At 36.3% G+C, this 27603-nt stretch overlaps 1 protein-coding gene across 1 annotated transcript in view; it reads left to right on the top strand.

Annotated features, from left to right (window-relative positions):
- Positions 1-27379, top strand: part of Klhl9 (kelch like family member 9) — a 56324-nt gene extending 28945 nt beyond the window's left edge. The window contains exon 2 of the mRNA XM_005007755.4: positions 23448-27379. The gene's annotated coding sequence lies outside the window, so the exon portion shown is untranslated. The remainder of the gene's footprint in view (positions 1-23447) is intronic.
- The last annotated feature ends 224 nt before the right edge of the window (positions 27380-27603 follow it).

The raw sequence follows: 27603 nt of genomic DNA, 5'->3' as shown, positions 1-27603 counted from the left end.
GGAATCTTTCAATGGAGTTTTGGGGGTGTCCTATGTAGAGTATCATGTTATCTGCAAATAATGTTAATTTAACTTCTTCTTTTTCTATCCTTACTACATTTTTGTTTTTTTTTTTAATTTAAAGAAAAAAAAAACAGAAAAGGGGTAAAAATGATACATAATTTAAAAAAAACAAACAGTAAAAAATCACTAGTTGATAATTAAATATTGTCTTCTTAGAAATAGTTGTTCAAGTTACAAAAGTAAAACATACCAAGTGGACATTTGAACAATGAGACTGAAAACAGTTCTGTTTAACTATCCAACAAAAACTTAGTAATACAGTTATCAATCGTACACACTTAAACACACATGCAGTAATATCCTTTAGAGGACTATTTTTCCTCTCTTTTTTACAATAGCAATTACATATTTTGGGTTTTATTACCCCTACATTTCTTATTACTTTTTACACTAGAGACACAAGGTGATATTTATAAATATGATTCTTATTTCACTAATGAGGATAGCCTCAAGTTGTCTCCATTTGCCTATAAAGGCCTCAAGATTATCCTTTTTATAGCTGAGTATGATTTCATTGTATTAAAATACCACACCTTTTCATCTACACTGAGGTTGGTGGGCATCTTTGTTGTTTCCAAGATTTAGCTATTACAAATTGTGCTGCTATGAACATGGGTGCACATATATCACTGTGATATGACTTTTTCAGTTTTTCTGGGAAAATACCCAGGCGGGGAATAGCTGGATAAATGGAACTTCCAATCCTTGTCTTCTGAGAATTTTCCATATTGGTTTCCAAAGCGGTTGCTCCAGTTTACATGCTTATGAACAGTGGAGCAGTGTTCCTTTTTCCTCGCAGCCTCGCCAACATTTGTTATCAGTTGATTTCTTGATGGCAGCTATTCTTTCCAGAGTGAGATGAAATCTCAATGCTGTTTTAATTTGCACTTCTCAAATGACCCATGATGGTGAACATTTCTTCATGTATTTATTTGCCATTTGTATATCTTCATCTGAGAGCTGTGTGTTCATCTCAAATGCCCATTTTTGGAGAGGGTCTTTGAATTTGGGGGTTTGATGTTTTTCAAATCTTTGTATTTCTGTATATAAGTTCTTTGTCTGAAGGATTGAATGGCTAAAATTCTTTCTTTTCACTCTGTTGATGATTTCTTTTGAAGTGCAGAAACTTTTCAATAATATGAGATCCCAGTTGTTGATTCTTTGAACTGTTTCCTGTGTGGTTTGCATTTTGTTCATGAATTCTCTGCCTATCCCTATGTCTCCAAGACTTTTACCTATCTTGTCTTCCAGTAGATTTAGTGTTTGTTTTAATATTTAGGTCTTTGATCCATTTAGACTTTAGTTTAGTGGATGGTGATAAGAATGGATCTTGTTTCAGTCTTAGGCATGGGGAGAGCCAATTTTTCCAACACCATTTATTAAAGAGACTATCCTTCTTCCAGTGAACATGGTTAGCCCCTTTGTCAAATATCAGGTGGCTGCGTGTCTTTGTAGTTGTGCTTGCATCTTCTAATCTGTTTCATTGATCCTCAGGTCTATGCTGATTTTATCACTGTGGCTTTGTAGTATTGTTTCAAGTTAGGAATTGAGATGCCTCCTGCTTTGCCTTTGTTGCCCAGAATTGTCTTTGCTAATCTAGATTTCTTCTGCTTCCAAATGAATTTTAGGAGTTCTTTCTCTAGATCTGTGAGGTATGTTAATGGTACTTTTTGGGACTGTGTTAAATCTGTATGAGAATTTTGGATAGGAAAAGAAGTTAAATCATCACTATTTCCACATGACATGATACTTTAAATATAAGACCCAAAAAACTCCATTAAAAGACTACTAGAAGTAATAAACAAATTCAGCGGTGTAGCTGGATACAAAGTCAACGCTCAAAAATCAATAGCATTCCTGTACACAAACAAAAAACTGACTGAGGGAGAAATTATGGAAATATTGCCTGTCACAATAGCATCTTAAAAAACAAAATACTTAGGAATCAACCTAACTAAGAGCGTAAAAGACCTATATACTGAAAATTATGCTATGCTAAAAAAGGAGATTGAAGATGATATTAGAAAATGGAAGGATAATCCTTGATCTTGGTTAGGAAGAACCAACATTATGAAAATTGCCATACTCCTTATTCCTTTTATTTCTCTCTCTTGTCTGATAGCTCTGGCTAGCATTTCCAGCACTATATTGAATAGGAGTAGTGATAATGGACATCCTTGTTTTGTTCCTGATTTTAGAGGAAAGGCTTTCAGTTTTGGCCATTCAGTATGATGCTGGCTGTTGGTTTGTCAGAGATGGTTTTTATTGTATTGAGGTAAAGACCATTTATTCTGATTTTCTGTAAGGTTGTTATCATGAATGAGTGTTGGACTTTATCAAAAGCTTTTTCTGCATCTATAGAAATGATCATGTGATTATTTTTGGTTATATTGATATGGTAGACTATATTTATTGATTTGTGTATGTTGAACCATCCCTGCATTCCAGAGATGAATCCCACTTAATCATAGTATATAATCTTCTTGATGATTTGCTGCATTATGTTTGCCAATATTTTATTGAAAATTTTTGCATCTATGTTCATGAGGGAGATTGGCCTGTAGTTCTCTTTTTTGTTGGATCTTTCTTTGGCTTTGGTATTAGAGTAATATTTGCTTCCAGGAATGAGTTAGAGAGAATTGCTTCCCTTTCAATTTCTTTGAAGAGTTTGAGGAGTGTCAGCATTAAGTCCTCTTTGAATTTCTTGTAAAATTAGGCAATGAATCCATGTGGATCTGGGCATTTCTTTTTTGGTAAGGTTTTAATTATATTTTCAATTTCTACTCTTCTGCATTTACTTAAGCATGTTCTGTGGGCTAGTATATGGTCTATTTTAGAGAATGTACCATGTGCTGCTGAGAAGAATGTATATTCTGATGTTGTTTGGTGGAAAATTCTATATACATCCACTGAAACCATTTGTTCACAGGTGTGATTCAGTTCTGCTATTTCTGTGCTGATTTTCTGTCTAGCTGACCTGTCTGTCAATGGGATATTAATGTCTCCCATTATAATTGTGTTATTGCTTATTTGGTTTTTCATTTCTATTAATATTTGTTTTGTATAACTGGGTGCTCCCAAATTTGGTGCATATGTGTTTAAGATTGTTATCTTTTCCCCTTGAAGTTTTCCCCTAACTAGTATGTAGTGACCTTCTTTATCTCTTTGGATCATTCTTGGTTTGAAATTCACATTGTGTACAAACAGAATAGCTACTCCTGCTTTTTTTGGAGGGATTCCTGGTGCATTGTTTTGTGTACATTGAAGTACTGTTTTCCATCCTTTGATTTTCAGTCTGTTTGCCTTTGGGTTAGATGGGTTTCTTGTAGACAGCATATGGTTGGATGCTGTTTCTTGATCCATTCTACCAGCCTGTTGCTTTCAATTGGTGAATTGAGACCTTTGCATTAATAGTTATAACTGTTATATATTGGTTTATTTTTGACATGTTATCTTTCTGCTGTTGATTCTTAACCTTTCCACTGTGCTTAACTGTTTGGCTTATTTAGTGGTTTTTCCCTATGCCTATCTAGAATGTCTTTCAGTATTCTTTGCAGGGCTGGTTTGGGGGTCATGAAGTTTTTCAGCTGTTCATTGTCGTGGAAGTATTTTATTTCCCATCGATTTTGAAGGGTAGTTTTGCAATCTGGGTTGGAAGTCATTTTCCTTTAGGATCTGAAATACTTTACTCCATGCTCTTCTTGACTTCAATATTTATGTTTTGAAGTCTGCTTTGATTCTGATAGGTTTTCCTTTATAGGTGATCTGCCTCTTCTAACTTTAGCTTCTAGCTTTTAATATTCTGTTCTTATGTTGGATATCTGGCATGTTGATTATTATATGTCTGGGTGTAGTTTTATTTTGGTTATGGCTCTTTGGAGCACTATATGCTTCACTGATCTGTATTTCAGTTTCCATTCTCACGTTTGGGAAATTTTGAGCTATTACCTCTGTAAATAGCCTCTTGATATCATTTGTGTTATCCCCTTTCATTTATACCTATCAATTTTATCTTGTTTTTCTTTGCATTATCTTGCAGGTGTTTGTTATTTCTTGATTCCTTGTTATTTTTAAAAGATCTTTCCTTTCCTTTTCACTAGCTGCAATCTTGTCTTTGAGGTCTGAAAGTCTGTCTTTACTTTCATTGATGTGGTTCTGCCAACTTTCAATGGAATTTTTGATATCCTGTATATCTCTTTAAACCTGTTTCATGCATTCTATTTGTTATATTGTTCATTCAAGGTTTCCATATTTTTGCATTGTTCTTCTAATTTTTTAAACTGTGTCTTCTTTAGATATGTCCAGTATTTCTTTCACTACATTCATCATTTCTTCTTTTACCTGAGAGATTATTTCTGATCTGCGTTCTTTTATAGCTCCCCAGTGTTGTTTCTTTACTTCAGTTGCTGTCATTTCAGGAGTTTCAGGTGTATGACCTACATTTTGTTCTATGTCCATGTCCCCTAGGCTTGCTTAGGATGAGCTGGAGGCTTGAGATTGCATTTTGCTCTTTCACTTGTCATTGTCCTATATTCCCTTATGGACGCCAAATGCAAGGTCTTAGTTGTTTTTTGGGTTGAGAATATCTATTCCTCTGGCAGGGATTTCCCCAGTTGAGTGTAGGTTGAGTGTAGGTTGAGTGTAGACAAACCTTACCAGATGGCTTCAGCCACTTTGAATTGCTGGACAGGGTCTTACCAGTCTATGAGAGAAGCGCCAAAGCTTCCCCATGGGCTGGATAGCGCTGGGTGCACTTTTTGACATGCCAGGCAGAATGTGGTCAGCTAGCTAATCACTGGGTGGGCCCAGATAGGTCCAGGGGGACCTCCCAGTGCATCCTCCAGTGATGTGGGAGGCAGGGCAGCATCTTACCAGTCTCCCAGCAAAGCGTCAAAGCTTCTGTGGGTTGAAGAGTGCTGTGCGCATTTTCTGCACACCAGGAGGAATGCCAGCAGCTAGGTAATTGCTGGGTGGCCCGGATAGGCCCAGAGGGACTTTCTAGTACATCCTCCAAAGATGTGGAAGGCTAGGCAGGGTCTTACCAGGCTCCCATCAAAGCAACAAAGCTTCTCCCATGGGCTGGGGTGTGCTGCACATACTTTCTAGTGAGCCAGGCCAAATTTATCCTTCTTGATAGCAGAGTGTACTCTCTTGTGTATGAATATTGCATTTTCTTTATCCATTATCTTTTTTGGGAAAAATAAGCTATTTCCAAGATGTAGCTTTGTGATTTTGTGCTGCCTGGAAGATACATAGACATGTTACACTGATATATCTTTTAACTCCTTTTGGAAGTTAGGTAGTAAGAGAAGAGACGAGTTGAATGAGATTTCTATTTCTAGTTTTGAGTGATCTCCATATGGACTTTTATAGTGCCTATACTAGTTTACATTGCTATCAAAAGTGAAGAAGTGTTCTTTTTTCTATGCAGCTTCATTAACACTTGTTAATATTTAATTTTCTAACCATAATCATTCTTTCTGAAGACTGTACCCCTGTGTTGTTTTAATTTGCATTTCTGTAAATGGTCCATGACCTTGAACTTCCTGATGTATTTATCAGCCATTTGGACTTCCTCTTTCAACAGAGCTCCAATCATATCAGTTGCCCATTTTGGAACTAGGTCTTCTAGTTGCAGAACTTACTTTGTTGAGTTCTTATATTCTTGATATTAATCCTCTGCCTGACATATAACTGGCATTTTTTTTTCCTATTGTGGAGGATGTTGCTTTATTCTGTTACTCATTTCCTTAACTGGGCAGAAGTAAATATGATATAATCACATTTCTCCTTTTTTGATGCTATTGCTTGTGCAATTACGTTTCTGTTCACAAAGTCTTTGTCCACATCTATGTCTTTAAGAGTTTTACTTATTTTATCTTCCAGTAGGGTAAAAGTTTCTGTTTTAACATTTAGATTTTTGATCAATTTTGATTTTAATGTAACACATTGTGAGAAATGTTGTCAGCATCAATATTCTATATGCAGCACCATTCAGAAAGAAAGGCTATCTTTCTTCCAACATAAGTACTTGGACTCTTGGTCAAAGATCACATGGCATAATACATCTGCGGTGGTTTCTGCATCCTTTATTCTTTTCCACTACATCACATGTCTGTGGCTATGCCATTTCCATGCAATCACTGTAGCTTTGTAGCAAAATTTGAAATCTGGGATTGTGATGCTTCCTGTGTTATGCTTGTTGCCCAGAATTGATTGTGGCATTCTGAGTCTCTTCTAGTTCCATATCAATTTTAGCATTTTTTTCTCTAGTTCCATTAGTGGTATTTTGATGGGACTGCACTAAATCTATATTTCAGTGATAGTAGTATAGCAATTACAACAATGTTGGTTCTGTCTATCCTGGATCAGGGGATGTCTTTCAACTTTCTGATGTTCTTAGACCTCCTTTGTCATAAACAGATAGCTTTTATTGTACAAGTTTCTCACTCTTGAGAAGCTTAATTCTTAAGTATTTAATTTTTCTTGATGAATTGTGAATGTTATTGCTTTCCTAATTTATTTCTCAATTTGTTCATGATTGGTGTACTGGAATGTTATTGATTATTGTACAGTGATTTTACATTGTTACATTGCTGAATTTGATTAATTCTAGGAGTCTTTTGGTGCAATTTTTGGGGGGGACTTCTATGTAATTAATCATGTCTTCCTCAAATAAGGAGAGTATGAATTCTTCCTTTCCTGTACATAATGCTTTTATTTCTTTCTCCTTCACGAATTCCCTGGGCATTGTTTTGGGTATTGTTTTGAAGAAATAGGGTGATAGTAAATATCCTGGTCTTATCTCTGACTTTAAAAATCACCAACTAGCTTTCCCCTTTTAATATGATGTTGCCTGGGAGTTAAGTCATAAATAGCTTTTATCAGCTTCAAGTCAAGTCATTGTGTAACTATTTTCTTCAGGATATTTTTTATTATGAATGAATGCTGAATTTTCTCAAAAGTATTTGCACACTGACTGATTGATATGATGATGTCATTTGATGTCTTGCTTCTGTTTATATCCACAGTTTCATGTATTGGTTTGCATACAGAGTCATCCTTGCCCCTTAGGGATCAAAGCTTTTGGATGATTAGCTGCATTCTATTTGCCAATATCTTGTAGCAGAATATTTTTTTCTGTGTACCTTAATGAGACTGCCTGTAGTCTTCTTCTTAAGTTGGGTTTTTGTCTGGTTTTTGCATCAGAGTTAATGATAGCTTCCATAAATGAGTTTGGGAGTATTCCCTTCCTTTCAATTTCATTGGTCATTTTGAGCACTACTTATGCTAATATCCTCTCTGAAGACATCTTGTACAATTGAATGGTCAATCTGTCAAGGAGTGTGCTCTTTTTAGATGGTAGGGTTTTTAATCTCTAGTATTACTCTGACTGCCTCCACTAAGTGTGGTGACATGATGTTTTATTTTCCTCTTTGGATCAGTTTACCTAAATTTTGATCTATTTAATTCAATCTTTTAAAGAACTAGTTCTTTGTTTCATTCTTTGCATTATATTCAGTTAATTTCTGCTCCCACCTTTATGACTATTCACCTTGTATTTAGTTTAGTTTGGACTACTGTCTTCTAGTTTGTGATGGTACATTATTAGCTTCAGTATGATTAATTTGTTTTTAATTAGAGCAATTACATTATTAAATTTTCCTCTTAGGACTACTTGATAGGTTCTGATAGTCCACAGGCATCATCATTTCATTCCAGGTAATATTTACTTTCTTGATTTCTTCAGTGATGTACTGAGTTCTCCAGATTGTGTATTTCAATTACAGGTGTATGGGAGCTTCTTTTGCCTTAATTTCTAGTTTTAGTGAGCTATCATCTGATGGCATCATCGAGTGATTTCAAATGTTTTGTACTGAATAAAGCTTTATGGCCTACTATGTGGCCTATTTTGAAGAAAGTTTCACTAACCTCCTGAGAAGACTGTGTGTTCTACTCTTGTTGCATGGAATACTCTATAGTGTTAAAATCGGTTCATTCAAAGCTCTGGATCACCCTTGAAATTTTTGTGATTTATATCATCTAGTTGATTTGTATATCTGTAAAACTACATATTGAAGAACCCCACAATGATATTGTTGATGTTTATACGATCTCTTATGATCAGGAGTGTTTGTTTCTTGAAGTTCAGTACAATGATGGTAGGTACAAATATGTGTACCATGGTTATTTCTTCTTAATATTCCTGCTAACCAATACTCAATGCCTTTCTTTTCCCCTTTGTTCTGTTTTAGCTTGATATATCACTGTATGAGAATAAATTTTTTAAACTTACATGCTTTTGGAGTTAGGGTGCATGGAAAGTTGTTTCTCAAGCCTTTGATTTTTATTTTATGAATTTATTTCTTAATTAAATGAGTATCATAAATGTAACATACAATTGCCTTGACATTTTTCATTTGAAGATCTGAGATAATTTTAAAAAAGAGTCATCATTGAAAGCTACAAGTTATTCCAGTGATACCATACTGCGTTGTTCACATCTTTGTATTTCCTTTTTGTTTAACTGCTTAGTCTGTTTGATGTATTCATTTCATCTGACTCTTCGGCTATGTTGGCATCACTATCTCTATCTAGAGTATTCTGGAGTACTGTTTGGAGTGCTGGTTTGGTGTTCATGTATCTCACTGGGTTCACTGTCATGGAATGTCCTCATGTTTCCATGAATTTCAGAAGGTAAATTTGCGAGATATAATACTATGATCCAGAAGATGTGTTATTTTAGGGCTGGGGGCATTTCACTACACCTGCTCCTGAGATTTAAGGTTTGTTTTCATAAGTCTTCCATTATCCTAATGGTTTTACTTTAAAAACTTATTATTGTCCTTTTCTGATAGCTTGTAATGTCTGTCTTTTTGTTGCACACAGGGCATATTAATTGATTCAGCCTGAGAAACTGATTTTTTCATGGTATTTATTTGAAATTGAGTAAGCCCCATTTACCTATAATGTTAGGTTTTAACCATATTTGGAAAGATTTTTGTTATGCTTTCTGTAAACTGATTTTTAAAAATTTTATCTTCTAATTTTTAACTCTAACTAGTCATATGTTTGTCTTTTTAACATCATATGGTAGAGTGAAGAGTTTGTAGTTGGTAAGAGGATCTCTTTGGTTAAAGTCTGTTTTTCATTGATTTGTTCTTGGCTTTATTTGTTCAGTGTTGCTGTTGACCCCATCAAACAATGCAACTGAATTGGGTTAGATTGGGTGTCATCTGGGCTTTAAGGAGAAAATTTCTACTGCTTCTAAGACCATCTACAGCTTCAAGCACAGATTAATCATAAATATTAACACTTGTTTTGAGAACTACATCCTTTGTTAATATCCCTTACATATTATATGTTACTGCTGTCTATGGCTTATCTGAGATATGGAGGGTGGGGGAATGGGCAGAGGAAGGGAAAAAAGAAAACAAGCACATTACTGGGAAGAAAGAGGGTTAAGACATGTCAATAGGTTCAAACAGGAAACTGGGCTTTGTTGAAATTATTTTTAAACACTCTTTTTGGTCTTTTTTTAATCGGTATCAGATGAAATTATTTTTATAGCTCTGGTAAAGGGCTAGCATTGATGGGCTTTCACAAAGTATGTAGGCAGATTGAGGAATTCAGGATAGAAATATGTGTAGAAATGGAGGGAGGGTGTCAGATTGGCAGAACCTGCTCATATACTTCTAGGCAGTATTGTTTGTTTTCTCTAAGCCTAATTTTCTTCAGGATTATCCTCACATGCACTTGAATGGTACTGCTTTAGCTATATTAGCATTAGTTCTTATTTTCTTTTGCAGTTATGCAACTCCCAGTAACATCAACGCCTTAAGTTAGAAGGGAAGGTAAGTGAGATAATGAGGAAGAAAGGAGAAGAGGTGACAAGGTGCCAAAAGAATTAAAAATAGGAGAGAATAAACACATACAAGGAGCTGGGCAAAGGGAAAAATCTTGAAGTATACAACCAAAAAATACCAATAAAGAAGCAATAACTAGAAAAATACAAAAAAAGGGAACAAGGAAAAGAAAAAACTAAAATGACTCAAATCCCGCTAAGAAGCAAGAATGCAATAATTACAAAAACCAAAAAAAAAAAAAAAAAAAAAAAAGAGAGAGAGAAATAAAAATGAAAATCTCCACAGAGACATTAGAGCATTCATCCAGAGATTCTGATATGCTGATGTCTCCAGCTGATTGTGAGCAGCCAGGAGCTTTTCCCTTGTGGGCCAGATGATTGCCTAGCCAAAGTCATGAAGGTTCTAGAGCCCTTGAACATATGTCCTACTTGCAGGGTGTGCTCCAAGTCATTCCTCTGCCAGGCTCTGGGGATCCTATTACCTTAATTGACTGGAGGTAGAGGCAGTAAATTATACAGATCTCTCTATGTTTTTCTGAGTTTTCCTTCCAAATATATATACCTGAAAAGTCACGAACAAGGACACTGCTCAGCATCTCTCTGCCCACAAAGGGTCTGTTTCAGTCTTTCAATACAATCCAGTGCCACTCACCCACTTAGGTTGAGGGCTGGCCTGACCTTGCCAGTGCAGGGCAGTGAGTGGGTCCTCACACCACCTTAGGCCTGCCTAGTATTTGGATACATCATGAGAGTGCCCAACCTGCTCTTGCTATGCTGAGTCACTTTCTGAATTGGGTGCCAGTGACTCTTCTCACAGAACCCCAGGGCCCACTCTGCTCTCTGCATTTCTTGAAGGACAGGTTTGCCCTTAACAGTGAGCCCCACCCTCTCATATCTTGTGAGCCTGCCAGCAACCATAGGTAAGGCTTTGAACAATCCATGTACTGAATTCTACTTTTATGTGGGAGAACTGGGAGACTTGAGGTGTTGTTCTTGATGGGGAAACTTCTCTCTCCCCAGTGCTGCCACATTGCTGGTGCTGGAATGCTATATTTATAAAACATGTGTATTCTACCAGTTGGCAATGCTGGACTACTATTACTTAATAGTATGTGAATGACTGAGTGAATGACAATTTGCTTTGACCTGCTCTAGATTTGAAAATTTAGCACTGTTTAATACTTCCCAATATGATCTATGTATTATATACAATCTCAATTCAAATATCGCTCATGCCACAATTCCAAGAAAATTGAAAGGGTCTCTGGATAGGCAACGACCTAGAAAAGTAAGAACAAACAGATGGCAATTTATTCTTCTTAATTTCAAAACATACTACAAAAATACAAAATAGTAATGTAATAGAATTCTTACTCCACACATAAGCCCCTCCATCTGTGGTCATATGATTTCAAACAAGCATCTAATCTAAACGGGAAAGGAAAATTTCTCAATAAATACTGCTGAGATAATTAAATATTCACACACAAATTAATCAAGTTCAACCAAAAGCTCACATCTCACAACAAAGATTCAAAAGAAACAAATATCCAAATGTAAGAGGTAAAGCTGTAAGTCTTAAAACTTACAAATCAATGCTTTGACTTTGGATTCATATTGCATTCTTACATAAGACATCAAAACCCTAAGGAACAAAATAAAAATGCATACATTGGACTTTATCACATTGAAATATTTTAAGGCTCAAAGGTTACTATCAAGAAAGTATAAACTCAACCTGTAGACACAGAATATATATCTCATAAAGGTCTAGTATCTAAAACATTTAAAGAACTAGTAAAACTCAATAACCAAAAGAAAGGAATTTTTTAAAAGAAGATATACAAATGGACACAGGAAATAAGCACTTGAAAATCTGACACCATTAGCTACTAGGAAAATGTAAATCAAAATAACAAAGAAATGCAAATTTGTAAAAAAATCTGAAGTAAAAAAAATGGATATAATAAGTACTGCAAATATGGAGAAATTGGAAGTTTCTCACATTTCTGATGATTTACTGTTTTAATGACTAAGGACATAAATTTCAGTTCTGGGAGAGATAAGAAAAGAATCAGAACATCAATTACAGACCACAATGGCAAGTTTTCTAATAGACACACTGTATTTCCAGAGGTATAGACTCAGAGCAGGAAGTACAATCCGACATTTGCATATTACCAGCACTTCAGAAATCAGCAAAAAATGCAAAACACTTTGACAGAGTCGACAAAGAAGAGAATAGAGGTGTGCAGGCCATTGGAAGAAACCAGTAAATCAAAGGTTTATCATAATTTGCATTTTACAAAAATACACAGTAAGAAAAAAATCGCACTGGGAATAAGATCAAATTTGTCTTGAATGGTTAAAGATGACAGAAAAATTCTCTAGGCCTTAAAGTTTTTACTAGAATCCAAGGTCTGTGATGCTATTTTTTGATATCTTCACACAGGAAAGGGAAGTAGACTGTCTATGGCCAATGTGCCTATCTGTACAACTTAAAACGATTCTACTATTACATAACAAGCTATGACAATGATTAATTGCTTTAATTTATACACTGTTCTCAAAATGGTAAGGGCTTCTTAACGAGATTATTTTCTAATGGTGTAGGTGTGTGAGCAGGAAAATTGAGGCCACTCCAAGAAAACTGGCCAGGAAACATTCCAGTGTCAGCTTGATTCTTCACAAGGAAGAGGCAGAAATAGGCACTGACTGAGTTACTACAATATGCAGGATGGAGGGAATATCCAACACTCTAGAGACAACCATTGCTACTGGGTAAAACTAAATGCCAAAGGTTATCTTACAATCGCAGATTTCTCTTACTGTGTGCAGAGCTGAAGGTTTTCAAGAGAGTAACAGTAAGAAACTTCCAAACAACCAGGAAAATCCTCTGACCTGTGAAGATAAGATACACTCCTCTAAGCACCCTCCTCTGCAAGGTGGTCAGAACAGAAATCCTTACCACTTCTTCAAAGTCAGTGTAACTTACATTTAGTTTCCTTTTCATTTGTTACATCACTCTCATTGCTATTTTTGCACTATCCAGTCCATGATGCAATCCCTGATAAAGTAAACTCAATTTAGTTGTGAGTTTTAACAATATAGAGAGCACTACCTTGGTGTGTTTCACTTTAAAGAGCTAGAAACTGCTTCAAAAACTGGAAGCTCATGAGAAAAATGAATAAGACATACACATGTGTTAGTAGAGGTGGTAAAGATTCTCATGCAGTTCTATGTATTCCAAGTGCTCCAGTGAGACCTAAATAAAAGCATAGATAAAAGGACATGGAGATAGATGAAAGGATTTGATAAGTAAATTGGTTCACATGACTATTCTGCCTGAGAAACTGTACAAGACATGGGAGCCCATCTATAAGCAAGAGCCTCTGGATGCCAGGGATGGCTCATTCCATCCCTAGAAGCCTTACAGCCAAAGAAAAAGTCAGGCCAGTAGTACATGTCTTGCAGTGTAAAGTGCAGGGAGCTTGTGCTTCCGCAATCGCAAATGTGGTAAAAAATAAACCTCATAATAAATAAATAAATAAACAAATAAATAAAGACATGTTTTCCAGTTCCAGGAGGGAGGAAAAATTGCATTTTGTTTGTCTTTCTTCTTTTATACGTGCCTGCAGATGAGTGGATATGTTCGAAAATGTTGATCTTCTTTGGATAAACCCGTACATGTTTAAGTGTATAGGACTGATAGCCATAATACTTAGTTTTTGTTGGATAGTTGAACAGAACTGTTTGCAGTCTCTCTGGTTGAAATACCATTTATATGTTCCACTTGTGTACCCTGAACAACTATTTATAGGGGGAAAATGTATACATCAGCTAGTGATTTATTACTATTTCTTTTCTTTGAAAGTATGTACTATTTCTGCCTGTTTTCTATCTTGTTTTGTCTTTCTTTAAATTAAAAAAAAAAAGAAATTGTTGATCTTCTTCCTCAATGCATTGATTCAGGCAGGTGTCAGTGTCCTCTGGAAATACTGCCACAGACATGCAGAAATAATCTTTGCACTATTTCTCTAGATATTCCTTAATCCAGATAGTTTGAAACAAACAGTTACCATCTCAACCCCTAGGAGTGATTATGAACATTACACAAACATGGCAGAGAACTGCATGCTATGCAAAATAACAATATATCCTAACTCAGTAACTCAGGAGTGTCACTTCAGTGGTCTAACATTCAGGATCATGATGGGACACAGTGGAACATGTGTGCAAAGCAACTTATGGATGGGCATTCCAGCTATGTGACAGACTACAGATGAGAAGACTCCTGGTTGCCTTCATATAGAGAAGTGGGGAAAAAGTATGTTTCTCACACAGTTACAAGGTTCATGTCTAATATTCTTATAAAAAATGACAGATCAACAAGTGAAAAGCATAACAAATTGATTTTTAAAAATTTACATGATGTGATATCCTTCAAAAATGAATTTAAAAAGGCCCAGAGAAAACTATATAGTTTTGCTAATTTTAAAACAAAAAAGAATAAAAGTGATGATTCAGAATTTCAAAACAAAATAATAGGATATTAACAATAGTTAATAAATTGTGTATAATTATCTTCAAAGTAGTTGCTCAGATTACAAGATATAGGCATGAAAAAATGATCAAACAATGATAACACAAACCATTCCTTTTGGTGAACTTACTTATAATACTATAATTATCTACCCTTGGTGTGTGTGTATGTGTGTGTGTGTGTGTGTGTGTATTCATTCCTTTCCCTTCTTTCTTTTCTCTTTTTCCTATCCCAGTTTTTCTTTCCTTTTCAGCAGTTTCTCCCCCTTTTACAATACTTATTGCCCAATGGAGATTGTGTAAAAATATGAAAGACTAATAAGATCCAAAATACAATGTTTACATATAGAAGTCTTATTTATTTCACTTATGAGTATGGTCTGAAATTGTATCCATTTACCTATAAAAGCCTTACATTTATCTTTATAGCTGAATAGTACTCCATTGTATCAAAATACCACATCTTTTTTATCCATTCCATGATGATTAATGGGTATTTGGGTTGTTTCCAAGATTTAGCTGTAAACATGATTGCACATATATTTCATTGACATGATGTTTACAGTTCTTCAGGGAAAACACCCAGAAGGGGACTGGCACAATTCAGTGAGACCTCCAATAGTAGTCTTTTGACAACTCTCCACACTGATTTCCACAGTGGTTGCACCAGTCTACATTCCTACCAAAGATTCACAAGAATTCCTTTTTTCCCCATAACCCCACCAGAATTTGTTCTTGATTTCTTCACAACTGCCTTTCCTTCTGAAGTGAGATGGAAGCTCAGCATTCTGCTAATTTGCATTTCTCTTGTGACCAGTGATATTGAACATTTATTCATATACTAATTTTCCATTAGTATTTCTTTATGCATCTTCATCTCAGATGCTGATTTCTGGATTGGGTCTTGGAATTTAGGGATCTGATTTTCTTCAATTCTTTATATGTTCTAGATAGAAGATTTTTGTCTGACAGACAGTTGGCTAAATTTTTTCCCACTCTATAGGTTCTGTTGGTGATGTCTTTTGATATGGAAAAAGTTTTCAATGAGATGAGATCTCAGCTGTTGATTCTTTGAAGTACTTTCCATACCATTTGGGTTTTGTTCATGAACTCCACCTATGCCTATAAGTCTTCTACCTTCACTTGTCATCCAATAAATTTAGTGTTTCTGTTTTAATAATTAGATATTGGATCCATTTTGACTTTAATTTAGTTCATGGTGATAGACATGAGTTTAGACTCCAGCATATAGAACATCAACTTTTCCAGCACCATTTATTAAAGTGGCTCTGTTTCTTCCAGAGAACATGTTGGCCCTTTTGTCAAAGATAGGGTGGCTGAATGTCTTTTTAGTTTTGTCTGCATCTTCTAATCTGTTCCACTGATCCTCAGGACTGTTTTATTTTGTTTTGTCTTTTGACAGAGTCATGCTGATTCTATTACAGAAAGTTTGTAGTATAATTTTAAGTCAGGAGTGTAATGCCCCCTGAGTTGCCCAGGCCTGTCTTTGCTATTCCAGGGATTTTTTTCTTTCTTTGGTACCAGGAATTGAACTCAGAATCTAGTGTTTACCAAGCAGGGACTGTGACACTGAACTATATCCCCAGCCCTATTCTAGACCTTTCTATTGCCAAATGAATTTTATGAATGTGTTCTCTAGATTTGTGATGCTAGTGATATTTTGACCAAGATTGCATTAAATCTGTATAACAGTTTGGTAGTATGGCCATTTTCACAATGTTGGTTCTGCCTATCAATAAGCAGGGGATATCTTTCCATTTTCTGACATCCTCTTCTAGCTCCTTTTTCAGAGTATTATAATTTTCAATACATAATTCTTTCACATTCTCTGTTAGACTGATTTCTAAGTATTTCATTTTTTGGATGCTATTGTGAACATTATTGTTTCCCTAATTTCTCTCAGTGAGTTTGTTGTTTGTGTAAAACAATAATATGGATTTTTGAGTGTTGATTTTGTATTCAGCTATGCTGCTGAATTTGTTTATTAACTCTAGTAGTCTTTAGGTGGTGTTTTGGGTTGACTTCTATGTACAGTATCATGTCATCTTCAAAGAATGATATTTTAACTTCTTCCATTATTATTCCTGCTATTCCTCACTCTAGTCCAATTGCTCTCACTAACATTTCCAGAACCATATTGAATAAGATTAATGACAGTGGATATCTTATATTGTTCCTGATTTTAAGGTGAAATTTTTCAGCTTTTGTCCATTTATGTATGATGTTGACAGTTGGTTTGTCATAGATGGCTATTATCTGATTGAAGTAGAGACTATCTATTTCAAGTTTCTCTAGAGTTTTACTAAGAATAAGTAAATAAGTTGGACTTTATCAAAAGCTTTTTCTGCATCTATTGAAATGATTTTGTGGTTTTTGTGTTTGTCTCTGTTGATATGGTGCAGTATATTTATTGATGTGTGTATGTAGAACCACCTCTGCATTCCTGAGGTGAATCTCACTTGCTGTAAATTCTTCTTGATGATTTGCTGCATTCTGTTTGCTAGTATTTTATTGAGGATTTTCACACCTATGTTCATTAGGGAGATTGGCTTGTAGTTTGCTTTGTGGTTGTGTTTTTCTCTGTGTTTGATATCAGAGTAATACTTGCCCCCAGGAATGAGTAAGGGAGACCTGCTTTCACTTTCAATTTTCTTAAAGAGTCTGAGGATTATGGCCATTAAATGTTCTCTAAATTTCTTGGAGACTTCAGCTGTGAACTCATTAGAACTTGGGCATTTCTATGTTGGTTAAGTTTTAATTATGTTTCAGTTTCATTAATACTACAGTTTCATTGATACTGCATTATTCAAAATTTTACATTTTCTTGATTCAGCTTAGATAATTCATACATCTCGAGGAAGTTATTATTTTATTTCTTTTTTTAAATTTCTGTTTTGTATCCTCTGAGAGTAAAGCTTTTTGGAGTAGGTATTGATGGTCCTCTGAATTTCCACAGAATCTGTAGTGATTTTACCATTTTATTCCTCATGGCATGAATTTAAATTGATTATTCATTTTTCTATGTTTTCCCCCTTCTGCGAGTATTTTTGAAATAGATATTGATGACCTTCCAAATTTCCACAGGATCTTAGTGTTCACCCTTTTTATTCCTCCTGGTTCAAATTTGAATTTTTATATCTTCTTGATAAGGTTGGCTAGAAGCTTATCAATTTTGGGTATGCTTTCAAAGAACCAAGTCTTCGATTCTTTAATTCTTTATATTGTTTTCTTAGTCTCAGTTGTGCTAAATTCTGCACAGATCTTATAAAGATCCTATAAATATAATAATATTATAATATCTTATAAGATATTATAAATATCCTCCCTTCTATGAACTTTGGGCTTGAGTTTTCTTTCTCTCAAAGCTTGAAGTACAGTATTAGGTTGTTTATTTCTGTCATTTCATTTTCCTAGTGTGAGAACTCAGTGTTATATATTTTTCTCTTAGGACTTCTCTGCATCCCAGTATGTTTTATCTCCATTTTCATTTGATTGTAGTTATTTTTAATTTCATATCACCCATTGGTTGTTCAGGAGTGTGCTGTTTAATTCCCAAGTGTTTATGGAGGTTTTGTGGTTTCTCTTGCAATTAATTTGCAAGCTCATTGAACTATAGTCAGACATTATGCATGAGATAACTTCAGTTACTTTGCATTTACTTAAGAGTGTTCTATGGGCTACTCTATCATATATTTTAGAGAACATGCCATTTGCAGCTGGGCAGAATTTGTATTCTAATGCTGTTGGGTGGAACACTCTATAAACATCTACTAAGTCCATTTGTTCACATTGTAAATCAGTTGCTATTTCTTTGCTTTTTATCTAGTTGGCTTATCTCTTTGTGACCATGGCTTAACTAGGTCTCGTGTGACAACTGTTATTGCATATTTTTAATGTCCATTAAGATCTGTATTATATAGTTAGGTGCTTCCATATTTGGTGCATATATATTTATGACTGCTAGATTTTTCTCTTGAACTTTTCCACAAAAAAGTATGCAGTTGTTTATCTCTTTTCATCATTTTTGGTTTGAAGTTCACATTGTCTGCAAACAGAATGGCGACCCTGCATTTTTCTAGGTTCCTGCTGCATGGAGTATTGTTTTCTATTCTTTAACTTTCATTCTATGAATTTCTTTTTGAACTAAATGTGTTTTTTGTATATAGTATATTGTTGCATCTCTCTGACTTCTCAGGTTTTCATAATTTTCATGAAGTCATCTTTGGGGACAGCAGGCCTTCACCTTCACAAGGAGAGTTGTATGTAGAGCCCATGGCAAGCCAATTTATTAGCAGCAGGATCCTGTGGATAACAGGAAGAAAACTGAAACAGAATCACAGACCACCATTGGACAACATATAGGAAGAGCTCTCCCTTTAACTCACAAACCTCATAAAGAATATGGGCATGCAAATAACTTAAGTGTGTGTTGAAATGTAACAATAGAAGGTTTATTACCCAAAGTTTAATCAATTTCTCTTATTTCTGCTTAAACATTGAGAATACAATGATAATAGATTCAGAGAAACCTACACCTTTCAATGTTTTTTCGCACTGGATTGAGTTCTTAGAAGTCTCTAGGCATTGCTGTGAATCTGCATTCTCCTTGGATTCCAGCAGAGACTGTAAAGCTGAGATGAGAGTGACATCCCAAAGCAGGTACAATCATCTCATGGGAAGGTGATTGCCCCCAATACCCTTGGACATTTCTTGAGCTGAAAACCAGAACAGAGAAAATGACCAACCTCTTCTAGATCACCTCAGCAAACTCATACAAACTAGTCTCATTATTTTATTAATGAGCAGTGTGATCTTTGTCAGAGCTGTGTTGTTCCTCTTCTCTCAAACTGAAGCTCTTCCCATTTTCTTGTTTTTCTCAATTAAATCTATTGCCTGTAAGTTCATGCTGTTGTTTCACTTTAATTTACATTAGCACGGAAGCAAGAATCCATGCTAGACAGGAACAGAGCTATTCTAACTGAAAGTCTGAGTCAACACAACTGGGATGTGGGCAAGGGCTGAGGACAGGCTGAGGACGGCACAAAGGTCATGGCTTTATGCTTTGCCTCTTCCCAGTTGACGGTAGATTCTCTCCTACAACATCTGCTCATTTCTGTGGTTAAGCAGAAACCAGAGTCTATGCAGGAGCAGCTTGGCACTAAGTAAGAGTGAGTGAGTCAGCAGGTGGAAACAGAAAGACAGGCTCTTTCCTTTACCAGAACATAAGTTTTGCTTGTGGTTCCCATGTTTGACAGGAACTCTCAACATCTGAGTAAAACTTTCCATTTTGATTAGGACTTTTGATGAAATTCTGATTTGCTTTATTAGTATAGAGGGTGTTGTTTTTCAGCCACGCTCTTTGTACACTATTGTATCTTAATTACTTCACATCCTAATTATCTTCTTGTTTTGGATTTTTTGATCATTTGTTTGGTTCATTGGTTATTGTTTTTTGTTTTGTTTTATTTTTGGAAAGATTTTACACCACGTGTTAAATGTACAAGTGTAGTCAGGAGCTAACACACAGTATCTCTACCCAGAAAAATACCACGTTTTTTTTCACTGTGAAATTGAGTTTTTGCATGATTACAACAATAACACAGTATAAAGTATGTTGGGATAAAATACCTTGGAGTAAACCTCAGAAAGAAAGCACAAGATTTACTGAGCCAACAGTAAAACATTTTTTAAAGCTATGTTTTAGAAAATTCCCCTAAACTTGGCAACATCCAACACTTTGGATGGTTTAATATATATATTACCAAATAGTTAACAAATGAAAATATTTTTCATAATGGGATGCTGAAAAAATAGCCAAGACCTGAGAGATAGATAGGTGAGAATCCTGAGTCACAGCTGCCTGGAAGCAGGGCCTTGCATTCAGGAACAACTGCACATCCATTAAGAAGCGAGGGAGATGTGAACAGAAACTGAAAATTGTTGAAGTCTTAAAATTAAGACTTTAAAACTTCAGAGGAACCAGTTATAGCATGACTCTTACGCCTTTAGAGTTGGCATAAGAACTCTAGGAAACATCACAGTAAAGTCTCCCATTGCTTCCAGTAGGAGGGGGGGACCATTGTATAGTGTCCCATTCTTCCTAACAAGACCTGCCCTGGGGAGAAAGTAGCTACTCACAGCCCTACCTGCTGGAGGTATTACAAGAGACCAAGTGACTGCAGTGAAAGGAACACTAACCAAAGACCATTCTAGTTTTCCATGTGGGTGAGGGACACACCCATCTCCAGGGGTAAGGGAAGGAGAAAGGTAAGATGTCCCCACAAACACTGATAAACTTTAGAGTCCAGTGCCATGGACTCACAAAGAAACTTGAGCCCTGAGGCAATTGAAAAGAAAACAAAAATTCAAGATAGTTATAGTTTCTCCTAGTCCATTGAAAAGAAAGATTTGTGTTAATATCCTTTGGAGAATATTTTATGCCCATGTCTTATATTCGGATTAACTAAAGATACTCTGATTAACTAAAGATACCAATACACAATATATTAATTATTGTTATTTTCCTACTGCTTGCTATGAAACTTTGCTTTATTTTTTTCCTATAAAATAAAGGTAAAAAACCAGACCAAAAATACCAAGGGAATAAAAGTTAAAACAAAACAAACTGGAACTTAATCATAGGACTATTAAACAGTTCTACCCCACTCCAACACATTTTTAAAATCCCAATTCAGCAGGAAAATAAGGCACACTAATAGACAAAGCAATGCAATTAGAAGACACAAAGAAAGCGTTAGAAAAGGACATGGTAGTGCTGTTACAATTACTGGAAGAGGAATAAAGAGACAAAGCAAACAGCGAACAAAAACAGATCAACAATGTAAGCACAGAGAAGGAAAATGTAATAGCAAACCAAATGAAATTACAGAGGACAAACTAAAATAGTGCATAAATTTTTAAATTTTATTTTAAACTAAAAAAAGTAACGCAAATTTCAAAACTAGGTTATAGGAGAGTAACAACGGTTAATACATTCCATTCTATTGTCTCACAATATAAGATGTAGGCATTTAATTGTCCAAACATATTAGCACAGACCTTTTCTTTCTTAGACACACATACAGATATAGAGGTAGATATGGATACATTTAGCTTTTCTCATTCTTTTATTCTTTCCCCCATGCCAGTTTCTCTTTCCTTTTGAATAGTTTTTCCCTTTTTTTTACAATCTATTGTTCATGTTGGGTCTTATTTACTCTGTCAGCTTCTCATACTAGGGAAAAAATAAAATGTTTACACATATGAGTCATATTTATTTCACTTATGAGTATGATCTAAAATTGCAACCATTTACCTATAAACTCTCAAGTTTATTCTTCTTTTTGAGAGGTATTCAGAGAATAGCACATTGCAAATGCTAAAATATCATGATTTTTAGCATTTGCAATGTGCTATTCTCTGACATGACTGCTACCACTGCCAATATTTTTTTTTTTATTCTATTAGAGTATAACTCTCGGAGGACCCTCTCAGCATGGAGGATCAGAGATCAATGTAGATGGCAGAGTGATGAGGACATTGTTGTACCTGGGGTGATTAAGCCTGTTTGACCCTGCAAGCCAACCTGCAGAGGTGGGCCCCAGTGTCCAGATTCTCTGGAATGTCTTTACTCTGAATAGAATGAACCATGTCTAGTTTGATTGACTTCTGAAACTCTTTGCATCAGTTTTTGCACTGTGAGGCATGGATAATTACAGAAAAATTCAATGATGCATTTCAAAATGCAGCCAGGAATTACTCAATAACTGACATAGATTCAAGAACAGCTAAGAGATTATTTTGAATTCTATAGGCCTCATTATTTTATTATTTTTTCAAATTCATTTGATTCATAAATAAAAAGAAAAAAATGACAACAAAATTTTAAAGTATATCACTCAGGGGATAACAGCAGTACATACACTGTGCATTGTCATCCCTGAATCAGTCAGGCAGAGCACAAGATATCTTCCTTCAATTGTCCAAACAATACCAGTACAAATATTTCCCTTCAGTGAACTCAGAGAAATCAGTAATAACTACCTTCACTTTTTATATACATATACACATATATTTTTTTCTTTTAGCTTGTCACACTAATGAAACAATACAAAGTTTACATGTGCATCTTATTAATTTCACTAATAAGTATGTTTTCAAGGTGGATCCATTACCTATAAAAGTGTCCAGTTTATTATTGTTTATGGCTGACTAGTACTCCACTATATAAAATACAATTCTTTTTATTTAAAGAGAAAGAAACAAAAAAATGGAGAAAAAGGGTAGAAATAATACAGAATTACAGAAAAATAAACAATAAAAAATCACTAGGTGATAAGTTACATATTCTCTTAGAAATAGTTGTTCAGGTTACAAAATTAAAGCATATAAATGACATTAAAATAGTGATATTGCCAATAGTTTGGCACAGTGATCCAACAAAAACTTAGTAATATAGTTATCAGTCCTACATACTTGTTTTTATCTTAAAGAAGGTAAGATTAAACACATCAAAACAAAACAAAACAGTTTATAAAGAAAAAATTTGAAGAAATACAGATTTCAAAGCAAGTCCACTGGAGATCTTCACTGTCTTATTTGTGGGAAACCCTGTAATTGGCTGCCACCTTGTATCTGCAGGCTGCACCACCTTAATTCCCTCTAGAAGTTAAGTTTGGTAATTAAGCAGCACTTTGCCCAGCTTGTTTAGCCTGGCCCATTATTCAGGAATTATGCTTATGAGCCCACACGTGGGAAATTTCAATTGTCCTATATCCCTCAGTCTTGCCACTGTTGCTAAGTTACCTGCTGATGTCTCAGAACCCAAATCCCTCCTCCCCAATACCCTATATATTTGATACTCATTCCTTGAATAAATGAGACTTGACTGGACTTCTTCATCTTGTCTCTGCTCTTTGTGTCTCTTGTTTCCTTTTCATCCCCACTCCCCCTCTAGGGTCTCCATGGACTTACCCACAGGCCGGGTCAAGTGGCGCCCCAACGTGGGACCCGAGAATGGGGGACTTAGTGAGGGACACTGCTCGTGGGCCCAAAGTAGAAAAAGGAAAAGAAAACAGAGGACCGATGTGGAAGCCTGCCATGCTGCTGAACCTCGGTAAGTGAACAGAGATTACGGGACAAGAAATTAGCCAGCATGAGACTTTTGTTGAAAGTTTTGAAGAGCTTTAAAGATGCAAAGGGTAAAGGAAAAAAAATTTAGCAATTGTGTCCACTAGGACAAGAAATGAGCCAACATGATATTTTTGTTAAAAGCTTAAGAAAGACTTTAAAGACGCAAAGGGTAAAGGAAAAAAAATTAAGCAATTGTCCATTAGGGCTTAATAAACTTTAACTCGGGGAGCAAAGCGACCCAGTAACTGCTAGCACCCAATCCCTTCCAGGCTTAATACTGCAGCCTCGCCACGCACCAGGTGGCTGGTGCAGATAAAGCCCTTAGTGTGGCCTTAGTCACACACGCCCCTCCCCCATACTGTAATGGCCATATAGCCAGCTTCAGCATGTTTAACTTTCCATATTAGGAAGGAATTAAGAGACCAAATTGAACTTGTAAGACAACAGATTAAACTGAAAAAAGAACATCAGGATTTAATAGCTCGATTAAAAAAGCTAAAAATAGCAAAATTTAAAATGAAAAGTGAAACTAACCCCAGCGTTTCCTCCGGGATTTCTCCTGCTCAGTGACCCCTGCTGAGAGGCATGATTTCTAAATTTACCCCCCTGGCCTGATCCAATATTAAAGCTAGATGAGGCCAGGCCTCCCTTCACCTGCTGCTATACCTTTGGGCTATTTTTAAATTGTCATAGATCTCAAGGATTGCTTTTTTACTATCCCTCTACATCCAGATGATCAAAGGCATTTTGCTTTTAGTTTACCAGTTATTAATTTTAGAGCACCCATGCAAAGATTCCAATGGCAGGTTTTCCCACAAGGCATGGCAAACAGTGCTGCCCTATGCCAGTCTTTTGTTGCTTCAGCAATACAGTCTACAAGAGACCACTGGCCAGAAATATATCTCATTCATTATATGGATAACATCCTGATAGCTGGAAATAATGGGGAAAAAGTTTTGAGGTGCTATGATGCATTACAAGCTGCCTTACAAGATAAAAAGGACTTGAGATAGCCCCTGACAAAGTTTAACTCACTGTCCCATATACATATTTGGGTTTTCAAATGAAGGGACCTCAGATTTCTTCTCAAAATATACAGTTGAGGCTAGATAAACTTCAGACCTTAAATGATTTTCAAAAACTTCTTGGGGACATTACCTGGCTCATGCCCTACTTAAAAATTAGTAAGAGTGAATTAAAACTCCTATGATATCTTACACGATAATCTTGACCCTACATCCCCTTGCAAACTCTCTCCAGAAGGAAAACAGGCAATACATGCTGTTGAGCAAGCCATTCAATACCAGACCATTACTTTTATAGATTATGGTAAACCCTTGAAATTTATCATATGCAGGACCACTCTTTCTCCAACTGCTGTCTTCTGGCAGACAGCACCGTTAATGTGGATTCATTTGCCAGCAACACCTAAAAAGGTCATTGAACCCTATTATCAGGCTGTATCTACCCTCATTCTCTTGGAAGAGAACAAGGAAAATGTTATTTTGCTAAGTAATCAGATATTATCGTACTGCCTTATACCAAAAAACAGATTGATTGGCTCATGTAAACAACTGAATTCTGGCCCATTGCCCTTGCCTCCTACACAGGGCTTATTGACAACCATTATCTCCCAGACAAACTTATTGAATTTTCCAGTTGGCATTCATTTATCTTCCCTGTGATCACACAGTTCGAACCATTAAAAAATGCTTTGTTGGTATTTACTGATGGCTCCTCAACTGCTTTAACAGCCTATGTTTTTCAAAACCAAACTGTATCCTCCCAAACAAACAATACATCAGCCCAGATCACAGAGTTGCATGCTGTCGCTGCAGCCCTTTCAGCATTTCCCAATCAGCCCGTGAATTTATGTACTGACAGTGCTTATATTGCACACTCTGTGCCCCGGCTAGAAACAGCTGGCCAAATCAAAACTGCCTCCAGCACTGGAGAACTGTTTAGGCAAATACAGGTGCTTATTATAAAAAGAACTTGCCCTTTTTTTATTGGACATATACGTGCTCACTCTGGGTTACCAGGACCTCTGGCCAATGGTAATCTTACAGCAGACCTGGCTACTTGACCGCAAGCTCTCCTTTGTACTTTAGCTAATGTTAGCTCCAGTGATCGTGATGACAATGTTACTTCAGCACAAAAGAGTCCTCAATTACACCATCTCAATGCCCAAACCCTCTGTCTTATGCACAAGATCACTAGAGAGCCAGCCAGACCGATAGTAAAACATTGCCCCTCTTGTGCCATGCACCTCCCAGTTTCACACTTTGGGGTTAATCCTAGAGGACTTGTCCCCAATGCATTATGGCAAATGGATGTCACCCACATTCCTGAGTTTGGCAATCTTAAATATGTTCATGTAACTATAGATACCTTTAGTGGTTTCATCTATGCCTTTCCCCAGACTGGCGAAGCTACCAAACATGTTATTAGCCATATGTTAACTACCTTATCAGTTTGGTGATGCCCACAACAATTAAAGACTGATAATGGTCCAGGCTATGCTAGTTCTGTCTTCGCCCATTTCTGTCAACATCTTAATGTTCATCATATAAAAGGCATACCTTATAACCCTCAAGATCAAGGCATAGTTGAAAGGCACATCTCTCTCCCTAAAACTCACTGTTAATAAATAAAAAAGGGGGAAAGGTACCCCACAAGGGGAACACCTAAAAATATTCTATCTCATGCCTTATTCATCCTGAATTTTTTAAATTTGGAAGCTGCTGGACAATCAGCAGCCACTCATCTCTGGCATACTGAAGCAAAAGCAATTTGCTTCTGTACCATGGAGAGACCCTCTGACTAACTCATGACATGGTCCAGACCCAGTCCTTATCTGGGGACGAGGATCAGTATGCATTTACTCTAAAGAGATGAAATCTGCGAGATGGCTGCCAGAATGACTGGTTAAACAAATAGATCAAATACAACAAATAGAGGATAATGTTACAGATGACTCCAGGTACGAAAAATGACCCCTGAGAGAATTTTTTCGCAGCTTTTGTTTTTTAGATGATGGAACTGACAGCCTGGATCCTGTCTCTTGGGATTATGAAAATAAGTTGATGGCTTTTGTCAAACAACAGGTGGATGCCATAAAAATGCAACCTACAGGTCCATTATCACAGGCTTAGAATGGCTGACAGAGAAAATTATGTGGAGCCTGCAAAACTGTATTATGATAATGCTTTGTGAAAGCATGCTGCCCACTCCACTTCTCTTGCCTTGGTGCGATAGACTGGATAGCCAGAGACGGGTAACTGGGCCTCACATGGGATGCCAACCTCCACTTAAGACAGGAACTGGGCCTCTCGCTGCCCTGCCTTCCAATGGCGGGTAAGGCTAGGTTGGCCCTTTGTGGAAGTGCCCTGATCCAAGACAGGCACAGTCTCCTCAAGGATGCAGCCTCTTATATGCCCCTTATATTTTAAAGTAAAGGGGGACCTATGGGAAGCCCTGTAATTGGCTGCCACCTTATATCTACAGGCTGCACCACCTTAATTCCCTCTAGGAGTTAAGTTTGGTAATTAAGCAGCACCTTGCCCAGCTTGTTTAGCCTGGCTCATTATTCAGGGATTATGCTTATGAGCCCGCGTGCAGGAAATTTGAATTGACCTATGACCATTGTTCTTGCCACTGTTGCTAAGTTACCTGCTGATGTCTCAGAACCCAAGCCCTCCTCCCCAATACCCTCTATATTTGATACTCATTCTTTGAATAAATGAGACTTGATTGGACTTCTTTATCTTGTCTCTGCTCTTTGTGTCTCTTGTTTCCTTACCCGCAGGCCGGGTCACTTATTGTCTCTAGGTTTCTTCCACATAGTTGTCCCCATCTTCACACACATTGAATACATACTGCATATTATAGAACTAATCAAATCATTACAGGATAATGAAGGCTTTTTAGGTCTTCAAGATGTGACATTGGGGAAGACAATAATGACCACCATAGTGTCT

The sequence above is a fragment of the Cavia porcellus genome, unplaced genomic scaffold, assembly GCF_034190915.1.
Source record: "Cavia porcellus strain 051 isolate PalLab524CR breed Dunkin Hartley unplaced genomic scaffold, mCavPor4.1 scaffold_1, whole genome shotgun sequence".
In the NCBI taxonomy this organism is placed as follows: Eukaryota; Metazoa; Chordata; class Mammalia; order Rodentia; family Caviidae; genus Cavia; species Cavia porcellus.
The sequence above is the reverse complement of the archived record's forward strand: the minus strand, read 5'-3'. Positions and strand labels throughout refer to the sequence as shown.